Below are 11,941 nucleotides of genomic sequence, written 5' to 3' on the forward strand. Positions count from 1 at the left end.
GGCTCAGCTCTGTGTCTCAGGGACAGCATTTCCTAAGCCTGGCTCAGCTCTGTGTCTCAGGGACAGCATTTCCTAAGCCCGGCTCAGCTCTGGTGTCTCAGGGACAGCATTTCCTAAGCCCAGCTCTGCTTCTTCTCCAAGCCCAGATACTGGAAGTTGTGAAGATGCAATTTCTGCCCCTAAGTCTGAGAGAGCAGAAAGAAATGAAAGCGAATTCTGTGTTTGCCTCAAACCCCCTCTGTTAATGTATTCCTGGTCTCTAAGTCCCTTGGAAAGTGGTACAACTTGAAGTAAAGCCCAGCTGCTTCTAGGGGACGACTAAGTGCTTGGAAAGGTGACAGGTCTGCATTGTTGTGTCTTAGTCTAAGGTGGTTTCCTAAATCCTCTTGGTTGTAGGAAACGCAAGGAAAGTGGTTGGTAAACAGACATGGTTAATTGTGATCTTGAACCCAGATGAGTGAAGAACATCCTCTTACAGAGCAAGAGTCTTGTAAGGGACAGTCTCTCTGCTGTGAGTCTTTATCTTACTGAATTAAATTTTACCTGGAAGTTCTCTGAGATCTTCCTGTGGAAGGACTAAAGTCTAGCACTTGCCTGAGTTCAGGATGGTTCCTCTCAGAGACATTTCTGCTCTGTGCTTGCAGCCTGTTCTTGGTAATTTAGATACAGAAATGTGTTTGACTCAAGATTTGATTTCTTGCTATGACATCTGTACCCTTTTATAAATTCATTACTTGATTTGTGTTTATTCCTTATGCAGTGTGTTATGTATCAAGTGTTTAAATAAAATAATTTTTTACTTAGTCTCTTGGCTGTCTCCTCTGTAGCTGTAGGAAAGTCATCCTGAAGGGCAAAGAATGCCTTTAAACCCTGCCCCTTGGCAGTGGGAAGTCCTTCCCTGTGCCCTGCCTCTCCAGGCCCTTGTAAATCATCTCTCCCTGGTTTCGTGTTGGCTCCTTCAGGTGCTGTGAGGCCACTCTGAGGTCGCCCCAACCTTTCTTTGCCCAGGTGAGCCCCCCCAGATGTCCCAGGCTGGCTCCAGAGGGGCTCCAGCCCTTGGAGCATCTCTATGACCTCCTCTGGATTTGCTGCAGCTGCTCCAGGTGGCGCTCCTGGGGCCCTCTCCTGGGGCCCCTTCAGGTGCTGTGGGGCCACTCTGAGGTCACCCCAACCTTCCCCTGTCCAGCTGAGCCCCCCCAGGTGTCCCAGCAGAGCTGCTCCATCCTCTGAGCATTTGGTGCCTCCTCTGGATTCTCCAGCAGCTCCAGGTCCCTCCTGGGCTGGGCTTGGCAGGTGGGGCTCACCTGGGCACAGAATTCCCCTTTCCTGCTGTCCATGCTGGGCACAGGGGTGGTTCTGGGGTGGGACTGCTGGGAAAGCTGTCCCTGCTCAGCTCGGGGTGTGTGTGGGGCCGGGGCAGAGGTGTTGCAGAACCAGGGACAGGGCTGGCTCTGGTGCTTTTGCAGGATTCCCAGAACTAAGGGACAGGGTGTCAGCAGCGGCTGTTCCCAGTCACTGGGTCACTGCTGTGTACTCAGGGCTTGCACTCACAGGAAGGTGACATTCTGCCCTGGCCCCTCTGAGCAAGAAAAGCTCCTGCGAGCAAAGTTTCCAAATGTGCTCTGGAAATAGATCCTGCTGGCCAGCTGCTCCGTGCCCCCACGTGTGCCGTGGGAGGTGCTGCCAGCGCTGCAGCCCTGTCCCTCAGCCCGTTTTCCATCCTCTGGGGAGGACTAACAGAGCCCCGAGCTGCCAGGGGGCTCTCACTGCTACTGCTCTGAAAACAGAGGCTGCTGGAAGGGTAATTTCAAATAACATGGGGCAAGCCACGGAAAGGGTGTTTATCCTAAAGGGAAGTACAGCTGGTGGGCACACGGAGTCAGATTTCATTAACAGATAGAAACCACACGCACATCACGTGCTCATTGACAGCAGAACGCCTGATTATTCTTGGGTGAGAAGCGCAACAGATTTTTTTCCCATGGAATTTTTGTCAGTGTTCCAAACTTTGGAGCAAAGCTGTGGTTTGGCAGCTGGTGGATTGCCTTATGAGCCCTGTGTTTAGTAAGTTTGCCTGTGTTTTTTACACTGTATTTGCCCCTATGGTACATGAAGATCCCCTGAACTTCAGTCCTTGTTGTCCTCTGGTGTCTCCTGCCCAGATCTCTGCTCCCACAGCTGAGCACAGACCCCGTTGTCCCTGAAATGCTGGTGTTGTATGGGGTGTGCATGGCATTCAGACCTTTCCTGCTCCAAAGAGCCCTTGTGTCCAAGCCCCTCAGGACAATCCCTTTGTCACAGCCAGGCAAATGTCCCAAACCTCGTGGTTCAGCTTTGGTTCAGCGTTTCCCTCCCTGCTGTCCCAGGCAGAGCCATCACCTTCCTGGCTGTCAGCAGCCTGTCCCGTGCAGAGCTCCTGTGGCTGCAGAGTGTCCCTGTGCCCTGGCAGCAGCTGAGCCCGGCCCTGGAGAGGGCAGCTCTTCCAGGAAGGAGCAGCACCGCGTTTTCCTGGCGCTGTGTGTGTGTCCTGGCTGGCTGGGTGAGGGGACGGAAGGGACAAGCCATGTGCTGTGCTCTCTATTTCTGGCTGCAGAGGCACGGTGTGCCCTGTGAGTCACTGTTTGTGTCCTGCTCACCCTCAGGTAGCGTTCCCAGGTGTTCCACAGGGCTGTCAGAGAGGCTGGAGTGTGAGGAGAAGGGAGGGATCTCAGAGCCCTTCTCAGCTGCTGACAGCCCTGAAGAGCCCTGGCAATGTCAGGTTTAGACATCTGAAAGCAGTGATGGGTTTTTTCCCCCAAAATAGAAACAAAAGAACCTCTTTGATAGCTGAATCACCTCCTGACTGAAGAAAGTGTCTGTTCTATTGTGTTCTTCGTGCTGTGATCCAGTAATTGCTCTCTGGCTTTATAAGGAAAGATCTAGAGCTAACCCAATGCTTCAGGCAGCTTCTCCGCACTCTGGGAGCACTTCTGCAGGAACCACTTTTGGAGTCGTGTCAGAAATGCTGCTGCCTGCAGAGGATCCTGGGAATGGGTGCTCTGTGCCCCAGGCTGAGGAGCCACAGTGGCCCTGGTGTGAATTTGGAGAAGGCTTTGCCAGGGGCCCAAGCCAGGGATCACATCTCGTTTGGTGCCTGACTCACTGTTCCATGGAGCAGGAGCTGAGGGTGACTTTGGAGATCACCCCCTGGTTATTTGCCTGAGAGCTGGGAATTCCATCCTGTTCCACTCACATTTGTGGCAGCCAGCCTTTCAGGTTATCACTGCCTTTGACACGAGTGGTTGGTTGCTCTGCCCAGTCCCTGCCAGTTTGCTTCAGGGCTGGGTCACAACATTTCAGAGGTCCTGGGCACTTCTTCCCAATGGGAATTGCTGTTGGAAGGAGCCAGGTGTGCCACTGTAGTCTTCCAGGTTAAATTGGGAGCCAAATGTTTGTCACCTTGTTACTGTAAGGAAAACCAAATAAATCTCTGCTTTGCCACATGCTGCATTGTCTGATGTTGGTCTCCCCCAATGTCTCCCAGCTTCCCCCACCACAAAGTGTCTCTTCCCTTTGCTCTGGGGACATCGGTGGTGCTTCTCTGTGCCATGCTGTCCATCCAGAGAGGGCCCTTTGTGCTGCTTTCACACCTCAGCAGCAATGAACTGTGAACGTCCTCCCAAAACATCCATTTCCAAGCTACCTTTGAAGGGAGCTTGTATTATAAATAAATGGAATTGCTCATCCCTCTGCTTCTCTCAGATTAAAGTGAAATTATCTTGATCTCAGGAGTCAGAGAAGACACCTGTCAGGCACAGCAGTGGGTGAGTCATATCTGTGACAGCAAGATTTCTCTCAGTGACACTTCCTTAAATGTCAAAATCTCATTCCCATTCCGCTGTAGCTGCTCCGCTCTCCAACTTCAATTAAAAACTTCGGAATAATTCCAAGCATTTATGGGTTTGTCCAGCCTCACCCAGATTTTAATTGCTACCTGTGCGTTTTCCTCTGAGAAGAGAAGTTGTGAACGTGTCCCAGCGGAGCCGTGAGTCACTGCCTGGCAAGGTGTGGCTGCAGTCCTGCACTCCTGGCCTCTCAGTCCTTCCCCACGGAAGGACAGCAGGGACAGCACTCATTCCTCAAGCATTTCTTCCTGCGTGGAGCTAGTGGGGATGCTTAAGGCAGGGTGAAAGGAAAAGCACTTCACTTTGAAAAGAAAACGTTTGAATTCCACTGTGAACGCTCCTGTTGGGGAAACACCCATTTATTTCATAGAATCAGGGAATATCCTGAGCTGGGACCCAAGGATCATCGAGCCCAGCCCCTGTCCCTGCACTGACACCCCAAAAACCCCACTGAGAGCATTGTCCAAGCTCTCCTGGAGCTCTGGCAGCCTCGGGGCCGTGCCCATTCCCTGGGGCAGTGCCAGCACCTCTGGGGATGAACCTGAGCCTGCCCTGGCCCAGCTCCAGCCCTTCCCTGGTCCTGTCCCTGTCCCAGGGAGCAGAGATCAGAGCTGCCCCTCAGGAGGAGCTCAGGCCCTGATGAGTCTCCCTCACTTTGGGTCAGCTGCAAGGAGAAGCCCCCAAACCACTAATGTGGGATGACACAAATGTAGGAAATGGCATTTTTCCTGGATGCTGCTTCTCTAGTTCGGGATACTGAAGGCTTGGATGGAGACTCCTTTTCCCCTCTTACCTTGCTGATGGCAGGCTATGATTTCAAGAGGGTCAAAGGATCAAAGGACCATATGGGCCAAACTCAGGAGCTGAAAATGAACAGGATAGCAAGCCCTTCTATGTTCCTTGTTGGCTGCTGCAGGAAATGCACATCCCAGCAACAGTGCCTTAGAAAACCCTTGGGCTGCTCTGCTTGCCAGGCTTTGGCATGGAAAAACTGTTCAGCAAAACTCTTAAAAAATGAGGGGGTTTTTAAGGGACTGAACAGGTGCTCCCTACACTCTGTCCAACAGGGTGATGTAAGTTTGGTTGGCACCCAGACCCATTATCCTCTTAAACTGTTGGGTTTTTTTCAGTTTTTCAGTTATTTTTTCCTTTATTCATTTTTTTCAGAATAACAGAGGAGTGGCTTAGCTGTAGTGAAATACTGGAGAAAATTCAGTGCTGAAGCAAGTAGCACTGACATATGGTGGAGCTAAATTGGGTTGGAAGTCTCAGGAAGAATCCTTGAGGAGTTGGTGGATGTTGGTAACAGAATATGTTACTATGGGCTCCACAGAGTGAAATTGTTGGAACTCCTCTGTCTCCAGCCTGTGTGCCCCGTGCACCTCGTAGTGACAATGGTGTGTGAAGGGGAGGGAGTTCCAAACCAGGGACAGCGGGTTTGGTGTTTTTATGGCCCCAGGAGAGCCGTGGAGACAGGGCCCTGCTCTGTGTGACTCCCAGAGCTGTGGCGCTGAGGGTGCTTTGTGCTCCAGCCCTGGGCACAGAGGGACAGCCCTGTCTGCCCCAGGAGCTGCTGTCCCTGAGTCCAGCTGTGCCCTGCAGGCTGGGGCCATGGGGGCTCCCAGGGCGTGGGGGATAGTGGATTGTGGAGCTTATAGGGATGACAGCATAGTGGTCGACTTCTAGGAGGTGGAAGTGTCCTAAGGGTAGGTCTGCTGTGGGGATTATGTAGGAGTTGAATGTTAGGTCTTTGAGATCAGTGTAGGTTCAGTATCATTGGTGACCAATGGTTTTTAAGGTCAGATGGGGTTCGTTGATTTAATCTATCATGTAGAGGATTCGTAAGGACAGTAGGGCGAGCATGACCAGCACTATGGCTGGGAGAATCGTTCAGACGAGTTCCATTTCTTGTGCATCAACTGTGCTTGATGACAGTTTTTCTGTAAGTGTGTGGGTTAATAGGTAGAGGATGAGGCTGCAGATTGCTAGTGCAACCATTAGGGCGTGGTTGTGGAATCCTATCAGTTCTTCTATGATAGGTGAGGAAGCATCTTGGAAGTTAAATTGTGAGTGGTTGGCCATGTTTAGGTAGAGATGTGCTGGGTTTTCACCTGCAATTTAGTCTTGACAAGGCTATGTAATTGTTTTACTAACATCTCTTTAGGAGAAAGAAGCATAAGTGGTCTATGTGGTTGGCTTGAAACCAACATATGGGGGTTCCACTCGTCCTTTCTTGGACTTGGACGATGGCTGTGCACCCTCCCAGAGCCCCAGCAGCCCCTCTTGTCCCAAATCCTGGTGCCAGCCAGGCAGCCATGTGCTGAGAGCACCACCCATGTGTGGCAGGGCTTCCACAATGTGAGACATGGCTCTGTAAAGGAGAGAACAGGAATGCTGTTGCTTGGGACAGCTACAACTGGAGCTGTAAAACATGGGGGGAAATAGACTCAGGAGCCTTCAGCCGTGTCCTGGGCTCTGAGTGCTCTGTTCCCGCAGTGCTGTGGCTCCCCAGTGTCCCTGGGGTGTGGAGGTGTGGTGCTGTGCTCAGGCACACACACAGGGATGGGGACAGGAGCGCTGGTTACCCCAGCCTGGGACACCACAGCTGTCACAGCCCTGAGCTGCACTGAGGAGCCCCAAAACGTTCCTGTGCCAGCACGTGCAGTGCCACGGGCACTCAGAGAGCTGGAGCGTGTCCCTGTGGGGCTGCTGTCCTGCTGTCCTGGCCCTGGTCAGCTGAGGAAGCGTCCCTGGCTGTGTCCTGGAGCCTGTGCTCGGGGAACAGCACGAGCTGTGAGGCACAGCTGGCGCGGGGCCCGGAGCAGGGCAAACAGCACCCACACACTGTGTGGAACAGCACAGCACAGCCCTTGCCAGCTGCTGCTCGCAGGGATTTGGGCTGCCCTGTTCGCTCACCACAGCCCTGGGAAGAGTTTGCAGCCACTTGGGAAGTGCAATATCCTACTCAGAAAGAATGCAAATTCCATTAGCTGTGCAACTTGTCTCAACTATTGAACTCTTTAAAGTCATAATTCCGAAGTGAAGCCTTTTCCATTGATTCATTTCCATCTCAATGCCACAGAAGGTACCGACTGGGCCACACCTATAAAAACACCCATGTTACAAGCCCTGGCTGGTTACCTGGGCAGGTACTGTCAGGAGCTTGGCTGTGGCTGGAGTTGCTGGGCTCCAGTTCCTCTCTCTTTGCTGGATTGCTTTGCTGTCACCCAGGTACACTCCAGATGGGGGGTACATTTTAGCTGTACCTTCAGCTCATTCCAGTGTTGCAGCACACATCATTCTGAGCTTTACTGATTTTTGCTCAGTGGTTCCAAGGTTGAACCTTTCCTCTTTATCCTCACATCAGTATTTGTGTCAGCATTCTCTTGTGTCTGTCCTATTGGGGCTTCCCCTTGGTGGTGAGCAGGGCAAGGAAACACCCCAGGTTCAGGTTCTGAGGGGGATGTGGGGCTGGTTTGGTGTTGTGAGGCACCATCAGTGCGAGGGGATGAGCTGTGCCCGTGTCAAAGCCCCTGTCCTGCTGGCTGTGGCCCAGGTGAGCCCCCTGACAAAGGTGTGCAGGTGCCTGCACAGGCTCTCTGCATCAGCACACCAAAACCAGGCACTGCACTCCTCATTTTACAGATTTCAAACCTTTTGTCTGAGGCATGTTATACATACGAGTTCTTGAATGATCCCAGGCAAACCCCAAATCCTTCCGGAGGGCTCCAGCACAGCCGCAGGGAGCAGGGAGCCCTGGGCTCCCCAGACCTGAGTGAAGAACAGTGAGATCGTGTCAGCCAGAAGGTCCTAGAAGGAGAACCCCTTCCCCTGGAGAGCTGGAGGCCCTGCCCTGAGCCGTGCTGCTCAGCGCTGTCTGTCAGCCCAGGTGAATTTAGAGTGTTCTCTGCTGTCACCCCATTCTGCACAAACCTCTCCTTTACTTGCATGCGCAAGTACCACGTCCCCATCCCAAAGTCAGTGTTGGGTTTCAGGCACTCTGATAGAAACTGAAAGAGAAGATGTTTTCCCCTCTAATCAAAGCAAAGCTGTTCTCTCCAGGGATCCCAAAGACGTGGGAAGCAGTGGGGGAGAGTTGAGCTTACTAATGAGCCCTCCACCAAAGGCTCTTTTATGGCACAGGGTTTTTTATTAGGAAGTTGAACTGCTTAAAGGAAGGGAACTTATTTTGAAGAAGGAGCCATGTAGTGCGTTTCAGACTAGGTGCTGATCTGGGCAAGGTGTGCACACCTGGCAGAAACAACTGCACCAATGAGAGGGTTTTCTCCAGAAACCCAGAAGTGCCCTTCTGCCTGTGAAATCAGAAGGGAATTGCTGTTTCTGCTGAGAGGAGAGCTGCTGGGGTTGGAAAAGCTGCTGTCTCCCACCCTGGCTGCTGAGAGCTCCTCGTGTCTGAGCAACTGGGTGAGTCTGATGTCTCTTTGTGCAGCCTCCTCCTCCTGGCACTGCCTGAGCAGCTCCATGGAGGGGGTGCCTGAGCTCCTCCCCAGCCCCAGGCGTTCTGCTGAGCGCCAGCACGAGTGAGCTGGGCTGTGGAGAGGTGGAGCTGGGCAACAGAGCGCTGCCAGGGCTCCAGCAGGGTGAGAGTCCTGGAGAACAGGAGCGGCTGAGGCAGGGGAGCAGTACCAGGTGCACCATGGTGTGCAGGACACCTGCAATGGGGGGGTGAGCTCTGACAGGGCTGGGCTGCCAGGAGCTGTGTCCCTGCAGACGTGCTGCTGGTTCTATTGAGGGCTGGGAGCTCTGCAGCTGCTGCTCAGGGGGCTCACCTTGTCCCTGTCCCTGCACTGTCCCTGCACTGTCCCTCCACCTTGTCCCTGCCCCTGTCCCTGTCCCTGCACCTGTCCCTGCCCCTGTCCCTGCACCTGTCCCTGTCCCTGTCCCTGTCCCTGTCCCTGTCCCTGTCCCTGTCCCTGCCTGCTCCTCGCACTCCTGTCCCTGTCCCTGTCCCTGTCCCTGTCCCTGTCCCTGTCCCTGTCCCTGTCCCTGTCCCTGTCCCTGTCCCACCCTGCTGCTGGCACTCGACTGCCCCGGCTCTCAGGTTCTGCTCATGGAGATTAATGCTGCTCCTTGCCTGGAGATTTGGTGGTGATGCTCAAACTGCTGTGTAAAGTGCCAGGAGCACGCGTGGGTGCTGCATGCCGACCCTTCTGTGCAGTCACACAGAAAATGCAGCTGAGAATGAGGCTGTAACCCACAGATCCCTCCTCCTTTGGGCCCTTCTTTGGGCACTTCATAGCAGGTTAATGCTGCTGGGCTGCCTGAGCTCTGGGCAGCACGTGTTATCTCAGTGTTATCTCCCACTGCCCAGGGGCAGGAGCCTGTCAGTGGCAATGCTGGGTCACACTGTGGTGGCTGCCCAGCAGGTGAGGGTCAGCAGGGCCGAGTGCCAGGTCCTGCCCGTGGTGACACCACGAACCCTCCAGGCTGGGGCACAGGGGCTGGACAGCTGGGAAAGGCCCTGGGGGCTGCACACCAGCCCAGGGGGGCAGGAGGGGCAGGAGGCTGCTGGCCCCTGGGCTGTGCCAGTCCCAGCGTGGGCACAGCCCCAGGGCAGGGACTGTCCCCCAGGGCAGGGACTGTCCCCTGTGCTGGCCCTGCTGAGGGAGGCCCTCGGATCCTGGGGCAGCTCTGGAGAGCCCTGGAGGGGCTGGAGGGTGTCCAGGGAAGGGAACAGAGCTGGGAAGGGGCTGGAGCCCCAGGAGAGGCTGTCCTCCTGACCTGGAAAACTCCTGGAAGCTCCACGACCTGGGGGACTCTGGATCCCTCTGGATCCACACCTGGAGAATTCCAGAACCTCCTGATCCCAGTCTGGAGAGCTCCTGGCACTTCCACCACCTGGAGGACCCCAGAGCCCTCTGGATCTACACCTGGAGAATTCCAGACCCTCCTGACCTGGAAAACTTCTGGAAGCTCCTGATCCACGTGTGGGGATGCTGGATCCCTCTGGATCCACACCTGGGGGACTCCAGATCCTCCTGATCTGCATCTGGAAAACTCCTGAAAGCTTCAACATGTGGAGGACTCTGGATCCCTCTGGATCCACACCTGGAAAAGTCCTGGAAGCTCCATCACCTGGAGGATTTCTGGAAGCTCGGAATGAGCAGGAATTTCCCCATGGAAAGGGGGCTCAGGAACCGCCCAGGGAGGGTTGGAGTGCCCATCCTTGGAGGGATTTCACTGCCCTGTGGATGTGGCTCTGGGGACATGGGCAGTGGTGGCCTGGGCACAGGCTGGGAATGGATTCAATGTGCTCAGAGGGGTTTTCCAGCCTGAGCAAGTCTGACTGTGGCCGTTTGGCTGGGGTCTCAGGTTCCCTTAGCACTGCTGGGACATTTGTTACAGCAAAGCCTCCTGCACACAAACCTCTCCCCATCTCCCTGGAACTAAACATTTCAACAATTCCAAACACCAAACAAAGTTCCTGGGAGAAGTTCAGGCTTTGGAATTTTAAAATATTCCTGCCTTTCTCAAAGTAGTACATTTTAATGAGTTGCAAATATTTGGTTGATTACATTACACAGTTCTTTGGTGCTCAGCTACTGCCTGCTTCACCTTTTTTTTCTTTTTGGTCAGAGCTGGAGGTGATTTCTCCTGTTGCTGCCTTGCTTACCCCTGCCTGGCTGAAAATCCTGGGAAGGAATGTCTGGGGTGTTTTCCATGGGCAGCAGTGCTCCCTGCTGTCCTGGGCTGTGCTGCAGCAGGGCCATCGCTCAGCTGCGCCTCAGCCTCTGCTCCTGCCTCCAGCCCCAGGGCTTTCGGCTTCTCTGCTCAGTTCTGCTCCGAGCTGCTGCCGTGGTTACACAATTCCAGACGGGATTGGGCTGGAAGGGACCCCAAATCCCCCCCAGTGCCACCCCTGCCATGGCAGGGACACCTCCCCTGTCCCAGGTGCTCCAACCTGGCCTTGGGCACTGCCAGGGATCCAGGGCAGCCACAGCTTCTCAGTGTGCTGAAAAAGAAAACGTTTGGAATGGGAAAGACTTTTCCCCCAGCTTTGGATTTCCCCGATATTTTCAACGCTACAGTGCTTGAAAATTTAAACAACAGATGTGGAAGCCCAGGATTTGAGGGGACAGGCAGTGTAATGGCCCTCACTGAAGTGGCTATTGCTGCTTTTCTTGACTTTCCGTCCCAACGAAGAATCACAGAAATCACAAAAATCGCGATTTTTCCATTTCCACACGTCCCCACTTGGTGGCACCATTGGTCCTTATTACACCGCTCTTACAACTGCGGTTTTACTAAAAACCACTCAAACTTTTGGGGTCTTTCCAACACAGCTTCTACACATGAATGAAAAGAGGGACAAGTAGGATTTTTTTTGTTTAATGACTACAAAATTATGGAGATTGATCTTAATGGACTGGCTTCTCTGGGTCATGGTTTTTCATCTTTCTTTAAAGTGAAAAATATGTAAAACACAAGGAAATGATTCTGAACCCATTTCCAACATTCACACACTCTGAGTCTGTGGCTAGAATACTGATAAAGGAGTAGTGTTTTGTATGGAAATGCTCTGTCACAAGGTAAAAATTGAGGATTCATTTTTATACCCTGTAAGAGTGAATGCATAATTTCCATCTGCTAATTCAGGAAGTCCAGGGATGGATTAACAACCACAGGACCAGAGGGCACAGCAGAGAAGATGGGCAGCAGGGTTGGTTTAGAGGAGGAATTCCCTAGGATAGCTTCCATTTGCGTTCATGGGAGGACATCTGCTTCATCTGGGGACATCTGCTTCACGTGGGGACATTGATTTCACCTGGGGACATTGGCTTCATCTGGGGACATTGATTTCACCTGGGGACATTGATTTCACCTGAAGACATTGACTTCACCTGTGGACATTGGCTTTACCAGTGGACATTCACTTCACCTGTGGACATCTGCTTCATCTGGGGACATTGGCTTCACCTGGAGACATTGATTTCACCTGGGAACATTGGCTTTACCAGTGGACATTGGCTTCACCTGTGGACATTGGCTTCACCTGGGGACATTGGCTTCCCCTGGGGACATTGGCTTCACCTGGG

Source organism: Geospiza fortis, unplaced genomic scaffold, assembly GCF_000277835.1.
Source record: "Geospiza fortis unplaced genomic scaffold, GeoFor_1.0 scaffold298, whole genome shotgun sequence".
Lineage (NCBI taxonomy): Eukaryota > Metazoa > Chordata > Aves > Passeriformes > Thraupidae > Geospiza > Geospiza fortis.